Consider the following 17,514-nt stretch of genomic DNA (forward strand, 5'->3'; position numbering starts at 1 on the left):
CTAGCTTTTATTAGGGATTTCGTGAACTTGCCCAGGTTCCATTTCTAAGAGGCTCGACTTTTTCGAACTTATATCGCAAAGGTTTAAGTTCGACTCAAGTTCGACTGTTATATGCATATGAAGTTCGACTGTTATACGCATGCGCATGAAACACCCCTCTACCTGGCGGAGGAGGGGTGTTTCATTGTTTGACGGTAATAAAATGGCTAAACTGTTAAAAATGTATAGGTTTTCTTGTATATTGTACAAATATTTATAATTGTTCTATAAAATATAAATAAATTCTTCCATTGCATTTTTGTTTTTCAAAATTTTCAAACTTTCTGTGTGGAGTAAAGCAACACTGTTTATAAATCAAACTTCGTTGCCAAAAATGTTCTTAAACATTCGAAGGTTTGTCAAACCAATTAACTTCAGGTCTCGCACAAGTTTCCGAATATCCCTAGTTGTTGCGTTGAAACAGAGCGTACTTGTTGGTCATTTATAAAAATCTAAAGCTATTGCTTGGTACGACGTGATAACAAATATTAACAGGTGGATCAAGATGGCAGACTTTTACAACGGTCACACGTGAACCTAAAATAACTTAATGGATTTAAATTAGATATTCAATCAAAATGTAATCTTCGCATAAGGTCCTATCTAAGGACAGAACAAGCGGGTTCGTAAAGATAATTAAACTTGAGGAAAAAAACGAGAAGGGTTGTGTTTGTCCGTCCCTTCTCGTTTTCTTCCTCAAGTTTAATTAATGGTCCTATCTCATTTGGCGCGGTGCACGAAAAAAAAAATATTAGTATACGCATTCAACTGCATCTCTTGAAAACTCAGCTCTATAAAGGACTGTTCAGACATACAGCGGAGCGCTAATACCCGTGAATACGGGCAACTCGAATGCCATTTACAACGACTGAAATTTGAGCGGACGGCCAATCAGCGCGCGACACTTCGAACATGGCGCATTCCACGCGCGACGGATTGCGAGCTGATTCGCCGATCACACAAATCTCATTCGCTGTAAATGGCATTCGAGTTGCCCGTGTGGCACGGGTATTAGTTAGCGCTACGTGAGCGCTCAAAGGAGCGCTCATGTGACGCTTCCCAGCGCGTGACTTCGTTCTATACTTCGTGTCAGCTTCCGTCCGAGCGCAGCCAAAGGCTGATGAGGGACGGTTCTCAACTTCGAGAAGAGCATTCCTACGTACCACAAAGTAGTCCGCAAATGTAACTTTTTTTTTAATAACTGTTTTGTGCGTAAACATTGCACACTATTCCTAATCTGTACTGCGAGAGAATGATTTGCAACTAAAAGAATTAAATATCTGAAGTGTATGTTTTTTTTAATATATGTAAATGCATGTGGTTTCATGAAAACACATACATCCGCTGGCAACACGTACGGATGGAGCGCTCGGTTTTTCTGTGTGATTTCGTTCCCGTAATAGCCAAATCATGTGCTTCGCTGCTTTCCTCACCGAGTCTCTTGAAAACAACCTTTCGCAAAGGTACGTTTGGGCGCCAGGCGCGAGAGATCGTGATGAATGTCTACTTTCCAATTCGGCATGAGACTCCGGCCGCGTCGTACCGCGAATGCGTTGTAAACAAGAAAAGCGTCCGGGCCATTACAATTCACTGATACGCGGCGAAATCGGGGCACCCCATTATCTGCCGATAACATTGGACGCCGAGAAGCTGGTGGAAAGGACTTCGCCTCAAGCCCTGGTATATCCAGACATTACAAGGAAACATCAATGGCCAAGTCATCGGGCACCTTGCAATGCGTACTTTGATCTCGAAGCTATGCCGAAATTCCGAACAGGTGGAAAGCTCGGACACAGACGCCAGCGGCCAGCCTACGTACTGACATCCCCTCTGACTACATTTAAAAACGTGAAAGGGCACTTTTTAAACCTGTAGCAGACGATACCGTTGATACACCCGTAGCAGACGAAATACTCGGCGAGCTCGGGCGGCGCGGACGACCAGCGGCGCGGCGGAGTGGTACAGAAGTGCAGGCGAGATCGCCTGACCTATAGCCGGCATATGATTGGCTCCGGCCACACGTAGCTTTGGCTGCGCTCGGACGGCAGCTGAAACGAAGCGCGTGATTAGCGCTCCAGTAGCGCCAGTGGCGCCGCGTTAGCGCTTCCGTAGCGCTTCTTGTACCGCGGTGCTGCGGATTAGCGCGTGCACTGCGGTTCCGGTTCCTGTGGTTGGGTGTACGTCAGCAGCACCATCGCGGACATGTGGGATGCTGAAATAGAAACGCGACAAATGTTCTTACATACGCGATTAGTGCATATGTCTGTGAACGGCTTAAAGCCCAGAAGAGTCTTCTGGGTGCGCGAAATCTTTCGCCACCGAGATACCGACGGGTACCCGGCGAACCTTGTTCCTATGCTGAGGGACCGAGACACAGAGCTCTTTCGAAGGGGATTATTTTTAACTGCGTGTCTTTAAAACTAGGGTCAGGCATATCGAATAAAAAGCGATGAGGTCGTACCTAATCAATTAGTGGCTCAGAGTCCATGACTCTGGATCGCCTGCCCAACCCCTTGCTTGGAGAGCGGCTCTTTTACTTCCTCTTCTTTCAATGCCAAAGGAAAAACAACAACAAAGAAATCGCCGTGCACGCGCTGTTCCGCAGTAGCAAGCACGGCACAAGGAGAGTGAGAGCGCTAACAACGCGCTTCTGTAGCGCTAACAAAGCGCTTCTGAAGCGCTAACCGAGCGCTACATCACGCGCTAGGAAGCGCCACATGAGTGCTCCTTGGAGCGCTCACGTAGCGCTAACTTAGCGCTCCGCTGTATGTGTGAACCGGCCTTAAGTTGTATCATACCTATTTACACCGGGTGTTGCTGCGAAGACGTTCAAAAATATCTTAAACTAGGGTGTTTCACATTAAAAAAAAGATTTTAAAAATCTCGGAAGCTATTTTTACTATGCGTGTTTTCGCGTCGCCGGCCTTGACCGTGTTAATAGGATAGTAATTTCCTCGTGATTCCCACGTGCTTCTAATTGTCTTAAGGTTAACTGATTTAGGTATTTCGATGACGGCCACCACGTCTCTAGTTGAAATCATATATTTTTTTCTCAGTAACTGCAAAGGTAATTGGTGAATATTCTAATTATTCACTCGGGTTGTTTTTTGTTTTTTTTTCTTTTTATATGGCTGGCTGTCTGTTCCCGAAAATTTTTTTTTTTTCTCTAACAATCTATTTTTAGTGATGTTTGAATGTCACCGCAGAAACAACCGGTATTGTATATATGTCTGAAAGATCGACAGAGCTGCTATCAAGACGTGCGCAGTAGTTTGAAGTGCAAAAGATTGGTCATAACGGATCGTTATTAGGATGGTGGCGCCATCTATACGTATATCTCAGCACTCTTTACCGAGAAAGCCACTAGGAAGTGTTTTAACTGGTCGCCGTCAGATGGCACGACATTTCTGGTTTCTTCGTGCGAACGCGATTCAAACCGCCAAATTCAAAGGGCACAGCAGTTATGTCATCAACATTCTGCACTGAAGCCAACGCTACTGGAGTAGGGGTGTCGCGAGCTTTTGTCGAACCAGATTTTTAGGTCGAACTTTCGGGGTTCGACTGGGTCGAACCGGTTCGACGAACCTTCGACCTTTTCAACAGATTCGACCGGTTCGACTTTGTGGACAGTGTGGCCAGACCTTGATACAAGCGTGTCTAGGTTTGGAGGATGTTTTTTTTTAAGAAAAGGGTTATTTTATTTTATAAACGGTTGCAATTGAAAGAAACTAATTCTAACCACTGAAGAGGTTAATAACTTAATTTGTTTTGTACTGTATTAAGTGCAATAACCAATCAGCGCTGCCCTTAATTTATCCCTTAGCCATTACCATCCAATCCAAAGCCAACTGGCCAGCCTGTCGCGCATGCGCACACCAGTCGAACCTCAGTACAAGGTTCGTCGAATTTTCCACTAAAAGTTCGAAAAAGTTGAACCTGGTCGAACTCGAACCTCGGCCGGTTCGCGACAACCCTATACTGGAGCAAGCTCCAGCAACGTTGATTGGACCGGTGGAGATGGTTTTGAAGGGTAGTGTTGGAGCCACGACCTACTGTAATCCTGACCTGCCGACAGACGAGAGCGGCAGCGCGCGGTGTTTAGTACACACAGAATCCGCAGTGTCTCGTAACGCTATGAGTGCATGGCGCCACTTAAAAGTCTTTCTGCTTCATAAGATATCCGCACGCCAATTCCAGGCGCGCAAGTCGCGGCTGCGTTATCTGGTCCTGACTATAGAGTTATTACTAGAGGCCGGATTTTTAGGCACTAAAAAAGCACGCTTTAGGCGCCAAAAATACGCGGCAAAAACAACGTTTTGGGCACTAAAAAGAATAAAATATGCCCAATAAATTTTTAGATAAATGCTAATAATTTCAAGTGAAGACGTGAGCGAACTGTAAGCACGACAGGAAATCTAAAAATGTCATTGCTATGAGGCCACAATGGCAGTAACAGTTCAATTCAATTCAATTCAATTCTTTATTTTTCTCTCATAACAAGTTCTATACATTGACATTAGACGTGGAATTGCCCCGTAATACCTCTGGGCTAATGGCGATTAAGTGGCTTAATTTCACAAGCGCATTGCTTACGTACATGTTCAGATGCGAAAGTCACTCAAGCGTCGCATATTGTGAAACAGGCAGGAGAAACAATACTTGAAATATGGTAATACTGATTTATAAAAGCGCAAAGTTATGTCTGCCTGACGCAATTAAATTACAATAAAGCAAGAAAATAATAAATGCAAGATAGACAAGGTTTGTTAAGAAATTAACATGTTGTTACGTGAGAACTTACCTACAAACTTTAGCAATTTTCTACAGGTACCTTAATTATACAGGCAATACCTTTCAACACTGCCAAATACACATACGCTCATTCGAAATATAAATATTAAGAATTGTGTTTGCACAGAACGCGGAACCTAGTTTAAGAATCACTATGAAAATTATAGAAACAATAGGTAACTACCAGCATCTCCAGATTTCCGGGTTCAAAATTGTGCCTCTTGTCGCTGAGAATGAGTTTGTACGCGGAGAACGAACGCTCGACGTCGACAGATGTGATTGGTGCGTACTTATACTTGGGAAGATTCGATGGGTTAATTGACACTGTGATCCTACAGTGCTCAGTGCTCACCAGCAAGGACGTCTGAAGCTTCTTTAAGGACAGAAAACCCCTTGCTTTTGTCCAAGACCGATTGCAGCTTCGCACGTGCCTTTTCGGCGACGGGTCCTTCGGGAACGGTGGCGATTCTTTCCTGTACGCGGAGAATTAGCGCAACGTTCGTAACAGGAGTTTCTCCCGCACTTTCAAGTTTTTTGATAGAATCCGCTAAGAACGTGAAGTTGGCGCAAAGGTACGCGAGGTCTCCTGGAAGGCTATTCACGGAGAGGACAGCTTGAACCTTTGTGACTGCAATACTCTCGTCAATTGGAAGGCCGTTGATCACGGCCTTGATGTCCGAAAAGTAGCAGTTGTAGTACTCAACAGCTTCTAGCCACGTTCCCCATCGTATGACGACGGGTGCTCGCAGTACTCGACGATTGCTTGATGAGACGGTTCCTTTAGAGAATCAACCCAACGGAAACACCAATGGAACCACCCAGATGCGTTGCATCACACCAGGGTTCCCGCGAGGGGAGGTGGGCGTAATTTTTCCCCATCACTTTCTTTGCCCCTGACGGTATCATAGTTCCCCTATGGAGTAGAGTTCTGCGTCCACCGCCAAGTCCTGCGGGAAAGCCACCCGTAAAGCATGCAGCAGCCGCCGCTACGGTCGCACCGGCGCAAAGGGAGGGGGCGGGGGGGGGAGTGTTAAAAAGAGGACCAGGTTCAAACCCATAAAATTCAGAACAGTAAATATTTCCAGGTAGGATGAATAAAGGTATCAAAGTGCACTCGAAAGCGAAACTTGACGCTTCATAGTGCTGATTTAGGCGCCAATTTGAGAAAAAAGGCATTTATAGGCATTTATAGGCATTTATCGGAGTTTAGGCACCAACACCCAAAATAGGCATTTATAGGCACTATAAAAACACTATAAAAGCCATCTTTGACCTCCGATTCGTGCTCATATATCGAAATGGGGCGATAGGAATGCAAGGAAACAAATAGGCATTTGCCTAAAATCCGGTCTCTAGTTATTGCAGTGAACGCTGTCGTATCCCTGCGGGCGTCCGGCTTCATCACCAAGTATCGGCGATCGGCGAGATGGACCGGTCACACCTGGCGCCCTCGTTTTCCCGAGGCATGAAAGAAAGGAACTGCCTCGGCTGCCCCGACAGAACTGGCAGCGCCGGGAAGTCTACTCATCTGGCGTAGTTTTGAACGTCCCGGACAAAGGACGCTCCTACAGCCTCGAGCTACCTGGGGGTAGCAAGACAACGAGAAAGAAAACGGTCTGGTGCAAGAGCGCGCGCAAGAGCGGGGTGTTTTTTTTATCTTTTGCTGGAACTCGCAACCTCGATGAACGCTGCTGACGATCAGCCGCCTAACCTGTACATAGGATGTAATTAAATCTGTACATACTGTACAGTTCGTTACCGCTGATCGGCTCCCAGTCTCCTGCCCCACTCCCGCTCCCGTGCCTGGCATGAGTCGACACACCACCAACCAGGGTCAAACGCTCGGTCCCAACAACTGGTAGGCAGCGGTGGAGATCGGGTCACATGCGTCGGACATCGGAGGTGGGTGGGTGTTCATTTTCGTTCGGAGGTTCGCCAAGTGTCGTTCCTTATAGCTAGGAATTTATCGGTGACATTTGGGTACCTAAGTGGCTACTGAAGAAGCGTGACATTAGAGTACTTCTCAGTAGAGGGATATTCCGAGCGTGGGTGGCATTCACGATAGACATGGAGTGGGCGAAATTGAAGAAACCGGAACTGATTCAGCTATCAGAGGAACTGGGATTAGAAGTAGTAAGAACCATAAAAAAACAACAACTCATTGCTAAGATTCGGGCTTTAGATCTAGAAAATGAGGAGATCATTGAGAGCTGGGAAGAAGTAGAGAAGAGAAACCATGACCGAAGGAGGGAACTTGACTTGAAAGAAAAGGAACTCGAGCTTCGGAGACTCGAGTTGGAGCAGCGGCAGCTCGACAGCGGGCGGGCTAGCTCAGAGGGGTCAAGTCAAAGGAAGGTCGAGAGTTTCAAAATGTCTAAACTGATGCAGCCGTTCAAAGTAGGCGAGGACATTGGCCTCTTTTTGGTGAATTTTGAGCGTACCTGCGAAAAACTGGGTTTCAGACGCGAAACTTGGTCACAGAGACTGCTGACGCTCCTCCCGTGTGAAGCCGCGGACGTTGTCGCGCGTCTGAGCAAGGAGGACGCTGAAGTGTATGAGAAGGCGAAGGCGAGTCTGCTCCGAAAGTACCGCCTGACCACAGAGGCCTTTCGTCAGCGATTCCGTAGCATGCGTAAGAAGCCCGAACAAGGATACCCGGAGCTCGCGTACGACCTGCGGGCAAACTTAATCGAGTGGCTAAAAAGCGCCGATGTGTACGGAGAGCACGATAAGGTAGTGGAATGTGTGGCCCTTGAGCAGTTCTACCGTTGCCTCCCTGACGCGGTGAGGTTCTGGCTTCAAGACAAGCCTGACGTGAACACCGTCGAGAGAGCGGGGGAGCTGGCCGAGGAATACGCTTCACGTAGAAAAGCTGGAGAGGAGCGTCCGCTCGAGAGGGAAGCCAGAGGGGAACCTAAGAAGCCCGACGGAACCGGCAAATGGCCTGCGGCAAAGGCCGGTAAACGTAATGGGGAAGGTAGGCAACCTGAACAAAAGCTTCCGAGCGAAGACGTCTCATAAGTGTCGAGATCCAGTGAGAAGGGGAAACCCGAAAGAGAGAAGTCGTTTGAAAAGCGCAAACCGCCGGTGTGCTATAACTGCCAGGAGAGCGGGCACATCGCGGCGGGATGTCGGAAGCCAAAAGTGGTGTTTCACTACGTCGATGACGAGGAGAACCGGAGGCTTCTAGAGCCTTATGTACACGACTTAAGAGTCAATGGTAGCCCGTGCCGAGTTCTTCGCGACTGCGCAGCAACCATCGATGTCATGCACCCGTCTCTGGTTAGGCCAGATGACTACACGGGGGAATGTGCATGGATTAAGCAGGCAGTCGAAGATCAAAATGTCTGCCTCCCCATTGCTCGCGTTAGTGTAGAAGGTCCCTTTGGGAAGCTGGAGACCGAGGCCGCGGTTTCCCGCAATCTGCCGCTCAGCTGCCCCTATTTGTTTTCAAACAAATCCGATCAGATGCTGCGAAAAAGGGGCTTAGTGTTTAGCGAAAGGAAGGTGCAGGCGCTAACGAGAGCCAGGGCGCGCCAAATAGCCGCGGAAGTGGTGTGTCGGAGTGAGGATGAAGTTCCACCGAGCTGTCAGTCAACTTCGGACGGGCCCTCTTCCTCCGACAATGCGGAGACCACTTCTACGGACAAAATGGGGTCAACGCGACACGGGAGCGCCGCCGGGGAAACCGGGAAACTCGCGAGAAGCGATACCGCGGCGGAGATAGAAGAGGGAAAGATTGTGCCTGGCTGCGAAACGGGGGACGAGGGGGGACTCGTACTCTCCCCTTCGTCGCGTAGCTTTCATGCCTTGCTACAGGTTGACCGAGAGCTTCTCATTGAGCAACAACAGAGTGATCCGAGCCTTACAGTACTGCATGATACCGCCAAAGATGGCATAAGCAGACGGAACGTCTCGTATCAGATCAAGGCAGGGGTACTCTACCGCCATTACAAAGATCGTAAGGGCAGGGTTCTCGACCAACTGGTCGTGCCCCAGAAGTACCGCTCGGACCTCTTAGAGTTGTCTCATTGGAGCTCTTGGTCAGGTCACCTCGGCATTAAGAAAACGAAGGACCGGCTGTTACAAGAGTACTACTGGCCAGGCTGCTTCCGCGACGCGGAAAACTTTGTACGGTCGTGCGACGCGTGTCAGCGTGTGGGGAAGCCGCACGAGAAGAACAAAGCACCGCTGAGACTAGTGCCGCTGATCACAGAGCCTTTTCGCCGCCTGGTCATAGATACGGTAGGTCCACTGCCAGTGAGCAAGTCAGGGTACAAGTATGTATCTACCCATGCTACATATCGTTTATTTTTTATTGGAGGATGGCGTCGCACAAGCCACGTGTTGGCTTTGATGCATCCGCAATACCAAACTTTTCTATGATGGTAGCAATAAACAATTATTATTATTATTATTATTGACGCTACTTTGTCCCGCGACGAAGTTCCCAGAGGCATGTCCTCTGAAAGAGTTGAGTTCAGCCGAGATCGTGGACGCGCTGCTGTCTGTGTTTGCGAGGATTGGATTTCCCGCTGAAATCCAATCAGACCAGGGTAGTGTTTTCACTAGCGCCCTCACGAACACATTTTTGGAGAAATGTGGCATTCGTGTTGTGCATAGCTCCGTGTACCACCCTCAATCAAACGCCGTAGAGAAATGGCATTCAGTTTTCAAACGAGTTCTGCGCGCGCTGTGCTTCGAGCAGAAAGTAGATTGGGAGGCGTGTCTTCCGGCAACCATGTTCGCATTGCGCACAGTGCCACATGAAGCCACGGGTTTCAGCCCGGCCGAGCTTGTGTATGGGCGTTCGCTGCGCTCGCCACTACGCATGTTGCGTGAGTCGTGGGAAGGCCAAGGGGAAGACCCGACTGTGGTGGAGTACGTGTTGAAGCTCTTAGATCGCATGCATAAGACACAGGAAGTAGTTGAGGCGAACATGCAGCGGGCGCAGGCGAAGGCGAAACTCTACTATGACAGGGGAGCCAGGGAGCGTAAGTTTGAAGTGGGAGACCAAGTGATGCTGCTGAGGGTTTCCAAGAAAAACAAGTTAGAGGTGCAGTGGGAAGGTCCAGCCAAAGTGCTGCAAAAGCTCTCTGAGACGAACTACGCTGTGGAGTCGGGGGGGAAACGAAAGAAAGTACGGATATATCACTGTAACCTGTTGAAACCTTATGTGGGGAGGAAAGAGATAGTTAGCCTTGCTTGGAACACCCCAGAGGAAGTCCCCACGGAGATTCCTACTTGGGAGGGGAAGAGGGGAGAGTATGATGTAGACACCGTCATAGCCAAGGCAGTAAAGACCGACGTTCTTACTGAAGATCAGCTGAGCGATCTGCGCAAAGTGATCAGTGAGTTTGAGGGGTTGTTTTCCGATCGACCTGGCCGTACTAATCTCGTGTGCCACGATATTGAGCTCACCGAGAGTACTCCAGTGCGATCGAAGGCGTACAGGGTCTCTCCAAGACGGAGAGACATACTAGCTGAAGAGATCGAACGCATGCTCCGGCTCGGGGTTATCGAGGCCGCCGAGAGCGACTACACCTCTCCACTCATACTGGTGGAGGTGCCGGGCAAAGACCCCCGCCCTTGCATAGACTATCGTAGACTCAACACGATCACCCGAGATCAAACGTACCCTATCCCTAACATAGAGGAGAGGGTAGAACGAGTCAGTGCCGCTAGGTACATTTCCACGCTGGATTTGATTCGTGGATATTGGCAAGTGCCCCTGACAGAGCGGGCAAGCAGGTATGCGGCGTTCATTTCCCCACTTGGAACGTTCCGCCCATTGATGCTCAGCTTCGGGCTCAAAAACGCCCCGTTTTGCTTTTCAAAGCTCATGGACAGCGTTCTTCGTGGAACTAACACGTTCGCACTGCCATATCTGGACGATATCGCCATCTTTTCAGCAACGTGGCAAGAACACGTTTCGCACCTGCGGGAAGTGTTTCGCAGGCTACGCGAAGCAGGCCTTACCGTAAAGGCAGAAAAATGCCAACTGGGGCAAGCGGAGGTGACCTACCTGGGGCATGTAATCGGACAGGGCTGTCGGCGACCCTCAGAGATTAAAGTAGCAGCCGTTGGGAGCTTCCCTAGACCCGAAACAAAGACGCAGATTCGTTCGTTTCTGGGCTTGACTGGCTATTACCAGCGATATGTCGCGAACTATTCTCAGGTAGCCAGTCCCCTCACTGATGCTCTCAGGAAGAACGAGCCCAACAAAGTCGGGTGGGACGAGAAGAAGGAGCAGGCTTTCCAGGGCCTAAAGAAGGCGCTCACCGAGCGGCCGGTGCTAAGAGCACCTGATTATGATCAGCCATTCTTTTTGCAGTGCGATGCAAGTGACCGGGGCATGGGGGTTGTTCTGTGCCAAAAAGAAGGGGACGAAGAGCATCCCATTCTCTACGCGAGCCGCAAGCTGACAACACGGGAGGAAGCGTATAGCGCCTCCGAAAAGGAGTGTGCTTGTCTAGTCTGGGCCGCACAAAAGTTGTCTTGTTACCTGGCGGGAGCTCCATTCACCTTTGAGACGGACCACTGTCCCCTGACCTGGCTGCAGCAAATGTCGCCAAAAAACGGACGGCTGCTAAGGTGGAGCTTAGCACTTCAGGAGTTTAACTTCCGAGTAACATACAAGCGGGGGAAGCTGAACTCGAATGCAGACACTCTCAGTCGCATGTATTGAAAGGGGGTTGTACAGACGCTATAAAGCCTTGAGAGATTTCTAGCCATTCTAGTGTTTTAGTGCTTTCTCGATGTCTTGTTTGGTGGGTCAGCCGCGCTCGGACGGCAGAATTTGATGACAGTGAGATTAATTAGGGTGATCTTTACTTGGCGAATTTCCGGGCGGGGTGAATGCTTGCTGATTTCTGTTGTGTGATGTTTTGTGATTCCGTGATTCATGCGCTGCTTGCATGTTTGAGAGGTGAAAAAGTAGCAGCGCCGATTCTGGGGCCTGGAAGACAGCAGCGAGCCATCGGCTTTCGGCAGAGCGGTTGCAGACCCCTCAACCTCAAGACCGTTTACCCGTCGGCGGAGGAGCTGTTGTATCCCTGCGGGCGTCCGGCTTCATCACCAAGTATCGGCGATCGGCGAGATGGACCGGTCACACCTGGCGCCCTCGTTTTCCCGAGGCATGAAAGAAAGGAACTGCCTCGGCTGCCCCGACAGAACTGGCAGCGCCGGGAAGTCTACTCATCTGGCGTAGTTTTGAACGTCCCGGACAAAGGACGCTCCTACAGCCTCGAGCTACCTGGGGGTAGCAAGACAACGAGAAAGAAAACGGTCTGGTGCAAGAGCGCGCGCAAGAGCGGGGTGTTTTTTTTTAATCTTTTGCTGGAACTCGCAACCTCGATGAACGCTGCTGACGATCAGCCGCCTAACCTGTACATAGGATGTAATTAAATCTGTACATACTGTACAGTTCGTTACCGCTGATTGGCTCCCAGTCTCCTGCCCCACTCCCGCTCCCGTGCCTGGCATGAGTCGACACACCACCAACCAGGGTCAAACGCTCGGTCCCAACAACGCCAGAGGCTCAGCTGGCGCTAGTGTCTACGGGACTTCCGGTTGCAAATCGAAGCGGACAGCATGCAGTCTACATTCCCAACCTCCCTGTGTATTCCTATGTTAAAACGCGCGTGAATTTTGTCTCTGCGCCGGAAAATAACATGAATAACTTTTGTCATTTCGGTTGTACCGGATAGTATGTACCTTTATTGGTAGTGTGAAAGTGTAATTGCTTTAGTTACAGCATTTTTCTTTACCACTGAACGATGTTAAACTTCGCTCTATTTCAGGCCCAAACCTCTGTTTCAAGGAAGGTATGTGAAAACGAGCAACGATTCTAAGCAAACTAACGATCGAAAGGAATGTAGAGTCTGTTCAAGGTTTGCTAGCATTTCGGTGGTGCTTATATATTGCTAATATGCCCGTCCTACATGTCATTGGATAAAAATGACCCCGTGGTGCATCGTTACGATCGGTTAAAGAAACATTCGAACACAAAAATAGTAAAGAACGTGAGCTACGAAAGGTGTGCATTTTTATTATTTCCTATGTCGGGCAGTTTTTATCGGGCACCTGCTCTCTGGGTCCCCTTATTTGCAAAGATTTGGAGCGTGCGGGCGATGATTTGAACCCAGAACAAGCATCTTCGCACATATTCATGAGCAGAAAGAATAAAGCAGTATTTATTTATAGCAAATCTGACTATATTACGTGACTTTCAATTTATTTTGATCATCTGCGTGCACAAGGAGTTACTTATCCAGTGTTACTGCGTAGTTCTTCCCGTCTCTCTTGGTTTTCCACATGTCCTTAGTTCGCTTGGTACGTATATCCCCCATGCTGGAAAGCGTGTTCGCGCTAACAGTGTCCGACAGTGCACGTAAATACACGTACGAAGCGGTTTTAACAGCATTTTTCATGCCACGAATTTCAAATAAAAATGCTGTAACTGACCAATTATTTCATCTGCGTGACTGAGAAATGTTCTAATGTGCCTAGTACCTACAAATTATTCGTTACATTTGCTCTTATAATCGAGCGCAGAGAGAAAATGCACTCGCTTTTTCCAGAGGAATGCATTACCGGAAGTCAATTTCAGACTGCTTGTTGTCTGCTTCAAAATGCAACAGCACACTAGCGCCAGCTGAGCCTCTAGCGTTTGTTGTAATAACTCTAAGTCCTGACCTGTCCGCGGAATAGCTCTTCTACCACGATTTCGCCACTGCGTGTGTGAAATGTTTTGCCACTAGGGGCGCCAGCTGCCATCATTGTTATTGCCCCGCGCCAGTTGCAGAGAAAACGTGGGTCGAACACGCGTGTACTTATTAGACAGCTTCAATATGAATATGCGACGGAGGATAACCGGTTTCATGGTTATCATTATTTATTGATAAATGTTTGATAATTAATACATCAAGCCGACCTCAGTTCTTTCACAATACCTGGGTCATTGCGGCCCGCTCATACCGTCAGAACCTTCCTAGACGGACGTAGGCTTTGCCTTCACTCTTTTTAACATTGCATTTTTTTCTCTCTTTTTAACTTCATGAAAACTAACTCCAGCCAAATTTTCACTTGCCGATTTACATTAGGGTACGCGGCAGTAAACCATGCCATCGGTGGATCGTTACGGTTCAAGCTCAAGTAAAAGTTGCAGAGCCCGAAAACATAAAAGCACTTCAGTTCTGTAGTCCAATGTTGTTCTACCTCCTGGCTTTGCCTCATCGCCCCTTAATCAGCCAGAAAGAGGCGATTAGATCAACATTGAAAAACGGTTATTGTCCCTCTACGAGCAAAAGCGTTTGGTCCCGCCACTGGCGCCGCTCTGCGGCGAGGTGGAAAGGAAGGAAGAGCGGTAATCAGCTAGTGACTAGGGGTGTCGCGAACCGGTCGCGGTTCGAGTTCGACCAGGTTCGACTTTTTCGAACTTTTAGTGGAAAGTTCGACGAACCTTGTATTGAGGTTCGACTCGTGTGCGTATGCGCGGCAGGCTGGCCAGTTGGCTTCGGATTGGATGGTAATGGCTAAGAGATGAATTAAGTGCAGCGCTGATTGGCTATTTCAGTCAATACAGTACTAAGAATTAAGTTATTAACTTCTTCAGTGATTAGAATTAGTTTCTTTTAATTGCAGCTGTTCACAAAATAAAATAACCCCTTGCATAAAAAATTTTTTTTCCAAACCTAGACATGCTTGTATTAAGGTCTGGCCACACTGTCCATAAAGTCGAACCGGTCGAATCTGGTGAAAAGTTCGAAGGTTCGTCGAACCGGTTCGACTAAGTCGAACCCCGGAAGTTCGACCAAAAAATCTGGTTCGACAAAAGTTCGCGACACCCCTACTAGTGACAGGGGTGGCAGGCCGCAGGGAAGGCAGGCTGTGAGCTGCGAGTGGGTCACAGAAAAACCTTTACTGCGCGCCCTCAACGGAGAAACCAGGCACTCCGCCGGCGACAAGCTGGTCCCATAGGGGACCCTTCTATCGGCAAGTCAGGATTACAGTAGGTCGTGGTTGGAGCCACCGGTTTGAGCCACTGATCTCTATGGCAATTTTCTGATGCGTGCATCCTTGCTTGGTCGCTGCAGTGCAAGTGCATTTACCGGAAGTTCGGAATCGGCCATCTTAGGCCTGTGAAAATCTGCCGGGTGAAGCGTTGCAGAGGCTGGGCGGCTGCATGATGAAAGACACGTTCTCCGTTCGTTCGCCGTCATTAGCCGAAGACGTTTTTGAAAACCCTGTAGCTACCTTTGAGTACCTGCTGAAATTTCTACGAAAGGGCAGCACCGCAGGAAGGAGGGCACAGTTCGCTGAACTCAACTTTCGCGGTATGGCGGCGCAAAGAAAGGGCATGCCTTGACACGAGGAAAGGCGGCATCTCTATGCCTTCGCAGGCATGGATACCGATAAAGTATCGACGCCGTGTCAACCCCACGAAAACAGGTGCGTGAAGATGTATGAACCTTTGAAGGAGCGTTTTATTTTACTTCGACGACTGCATTTATAACTTGTGGCACTCGCGGGTAAGAAAGAAGTTTGATCAAACGGTGTTCGGAAATGTTTGCGGAGCGCAAATTCGTCTGCTTCTTGTACAATGCTTGCGATAATGTCAGAACCCCGAGCGCTTATCGGCTGATAGAAACAAAAATAGTAGATAGACCTCAATGCACCTAGCATCTGGGTCTGCCCACTATCCTTCCAATCAAAGCCAATCCTTCTTGTCGTTCTGATGTCACCACAACTCCTCCGCTACAAGCAGACGACTTGCTATTTGCATATCTCCCGTCCGGCGCTGCTCATCCGCGTTGCTCGAGCTGTGTTCCCAGGTGGCGTGAGTAATGTGGATCTGTTCAAGTAGATTTCGAACATATCCATGGTTGATGATGCATGATAGAAGCTGACATATGCACGTTAACCCCCCCCCCCCCCCCCTTACACGCATGCAGACAGGCTCTACAAGTGACACCGCAAAGCGGAAGGCAGGTCCATCTTGACGTCACCGCCTGCTAGCGTCGCGCTCGTTGTAAGACGGTGCTCGACGCGCTGGCGGCAATGCTGACGCCAGCTAAGCGGAGCGCGAGTGCGTCTGCTACTTTTGCAGTGGTTGTGGTGACATCAGAACGCCGAGCTATGACTGGCTCTGACCGAAGGATAGTGGGTAGACCTCAAGATAGACTGCCTTGAGGTGTACCCATTATACTTTGTCAGAACCAATAAGAGCTTGGCGTTCTGACGCCCCCACTGCCACTGTAAAAGAGGCAGATGAACTTGCGCTCCCGCATAGGCGGCGCGGCGTTGATCCACTAGCAACGATGTTTATCGGTGCAGTCTACGTGGTATTTATTGGCTGGAATTATACCCCTCAATAAAATTTACGTTGTTGCGTTTCTTGCAAGTAATGACGACCTCTCGTGCGCAAACGCGCAAAACTCGCGCCACGAGCATGTGCTGCACTGTCATCGGCTTGTAAGGACCGCTCATTTCAGTGTTGTGCCGCCAGTTGCTTCCAAGGGCGGCGCGAGCTGCGCTGGCGTACTCAGTGCGCCATGTGTGCGGTAAAATGTTGTCTAAGCATTAGCCAATGCTACGTGCACGAGCTGATTCACATCGAACTGCGCGCACTTCAAAAGACATAAAAAAGACGATTCGCAGAGATGTCACCACCACGTCACCACTCAAGCAAAAGGGCGTGTGTGTATGAAGGCAACCTAGTCTGATGAAAAGCCCCTCAATAAATGAAAAGTGGCGTCCTTCATTGTAGTGGAAATACTCGAGACACGCGCCGCGCGCCACTTCTGGGAAGAACATGGCGTCTGAAATCTATAGCTCAGTGCTGCGCTGTGCCGCCATGACCTTTTTATGCTGCACGTTGAACATGCCTTTTGCATCGACGCACCTTGCGCTACATTTAAAACATGAAGAGGTCTTAGTCTGATAGCATACCGAACGCCACCGAGCGGACGCGCCACGAAAGGACGCCAAGCCTTCTAAGCAACTTTGCAATAGATTTTGATCTAGCGAAGTTCATCAAAGTTTCATGTGGCGTTCGCACGAGCGCGTGCCAATGCCACAGGAAATTACGTGCACATGCTCTCGCAGCATGTATGAAACTGCAGCACTGTGGGCGCAACGCTAAACTCTATTTCACCATATGAGTTATGATGTACCCCAGAAAAGGCTACAACCGCGAGCTCATTGCTCTAGGGCACATCTCGGAAGCACAAGCTCTCGTGCATTATTCTCTGCTGCCAACGCTATGAGCCCACGCTTCTAGCTTTTGCTGCGGTACAACATAAGGTGAAACGGAGTATAATTGCCTTTACAACGCAGCACAAAATAGATGACGCCGATTATGCCCAGACTTTGAGCGATGCCGTTACTGATCGAGGCGTGAGAATCGGGTGCTCTAGCTCCTGCATGGACGGCTTCCAAGCGAAGGTGCCTTGCTTACCCCTTTTTGGCGTATTTCAGAAATTAGAAGTACCTACGCGCTACGCACCCAGCCTCGTTCTGCTGTTCTACGACGATCATCCAGATGACAGCTATTCTGATAGGAATTAGAGCGCTCCTTATATGGCCGTGAAAGTTGCGCATAGATCTTTCCAAAAATCGTCTTTTGTACACTGTCATATTTGTCTTCTGGGTTGTGGAACACACTATGAGCATGCGCAGAGG

General features: G+C 49.0%; 1 pseudogene; it reads right to left on the minus strand.

Annotated features, from left to right (window-relative positions):
- Positions 1–4,972: 4,972 nt before the first annotated feature.
- LOC115322481 lies at positions 4,973–5,736 on the minus strand (annotated as a pseudogene).
- Positions 5,737–17,514: the final 11,778 nt, after the last annotated feature.

Source organism: Ixodes scapularis, unplaced genomic scaffold (genome assembly GCF_016920785.2).
Source record: "Ixodes scapularis isolate PalLabHiFi unplaced genomic scaffold, ASM1692078v2 PGA_scaffold8__174_contigs__length_109621045, whole genome shotgun sequence".
Classification (NCBI taxonomy): domain Eukaryota; kingdom Metazoa; phylum Arthropoda; class Arachnida; order Ixodida; family Ixodidae; genus Ixodes; species Ixodes scapularis.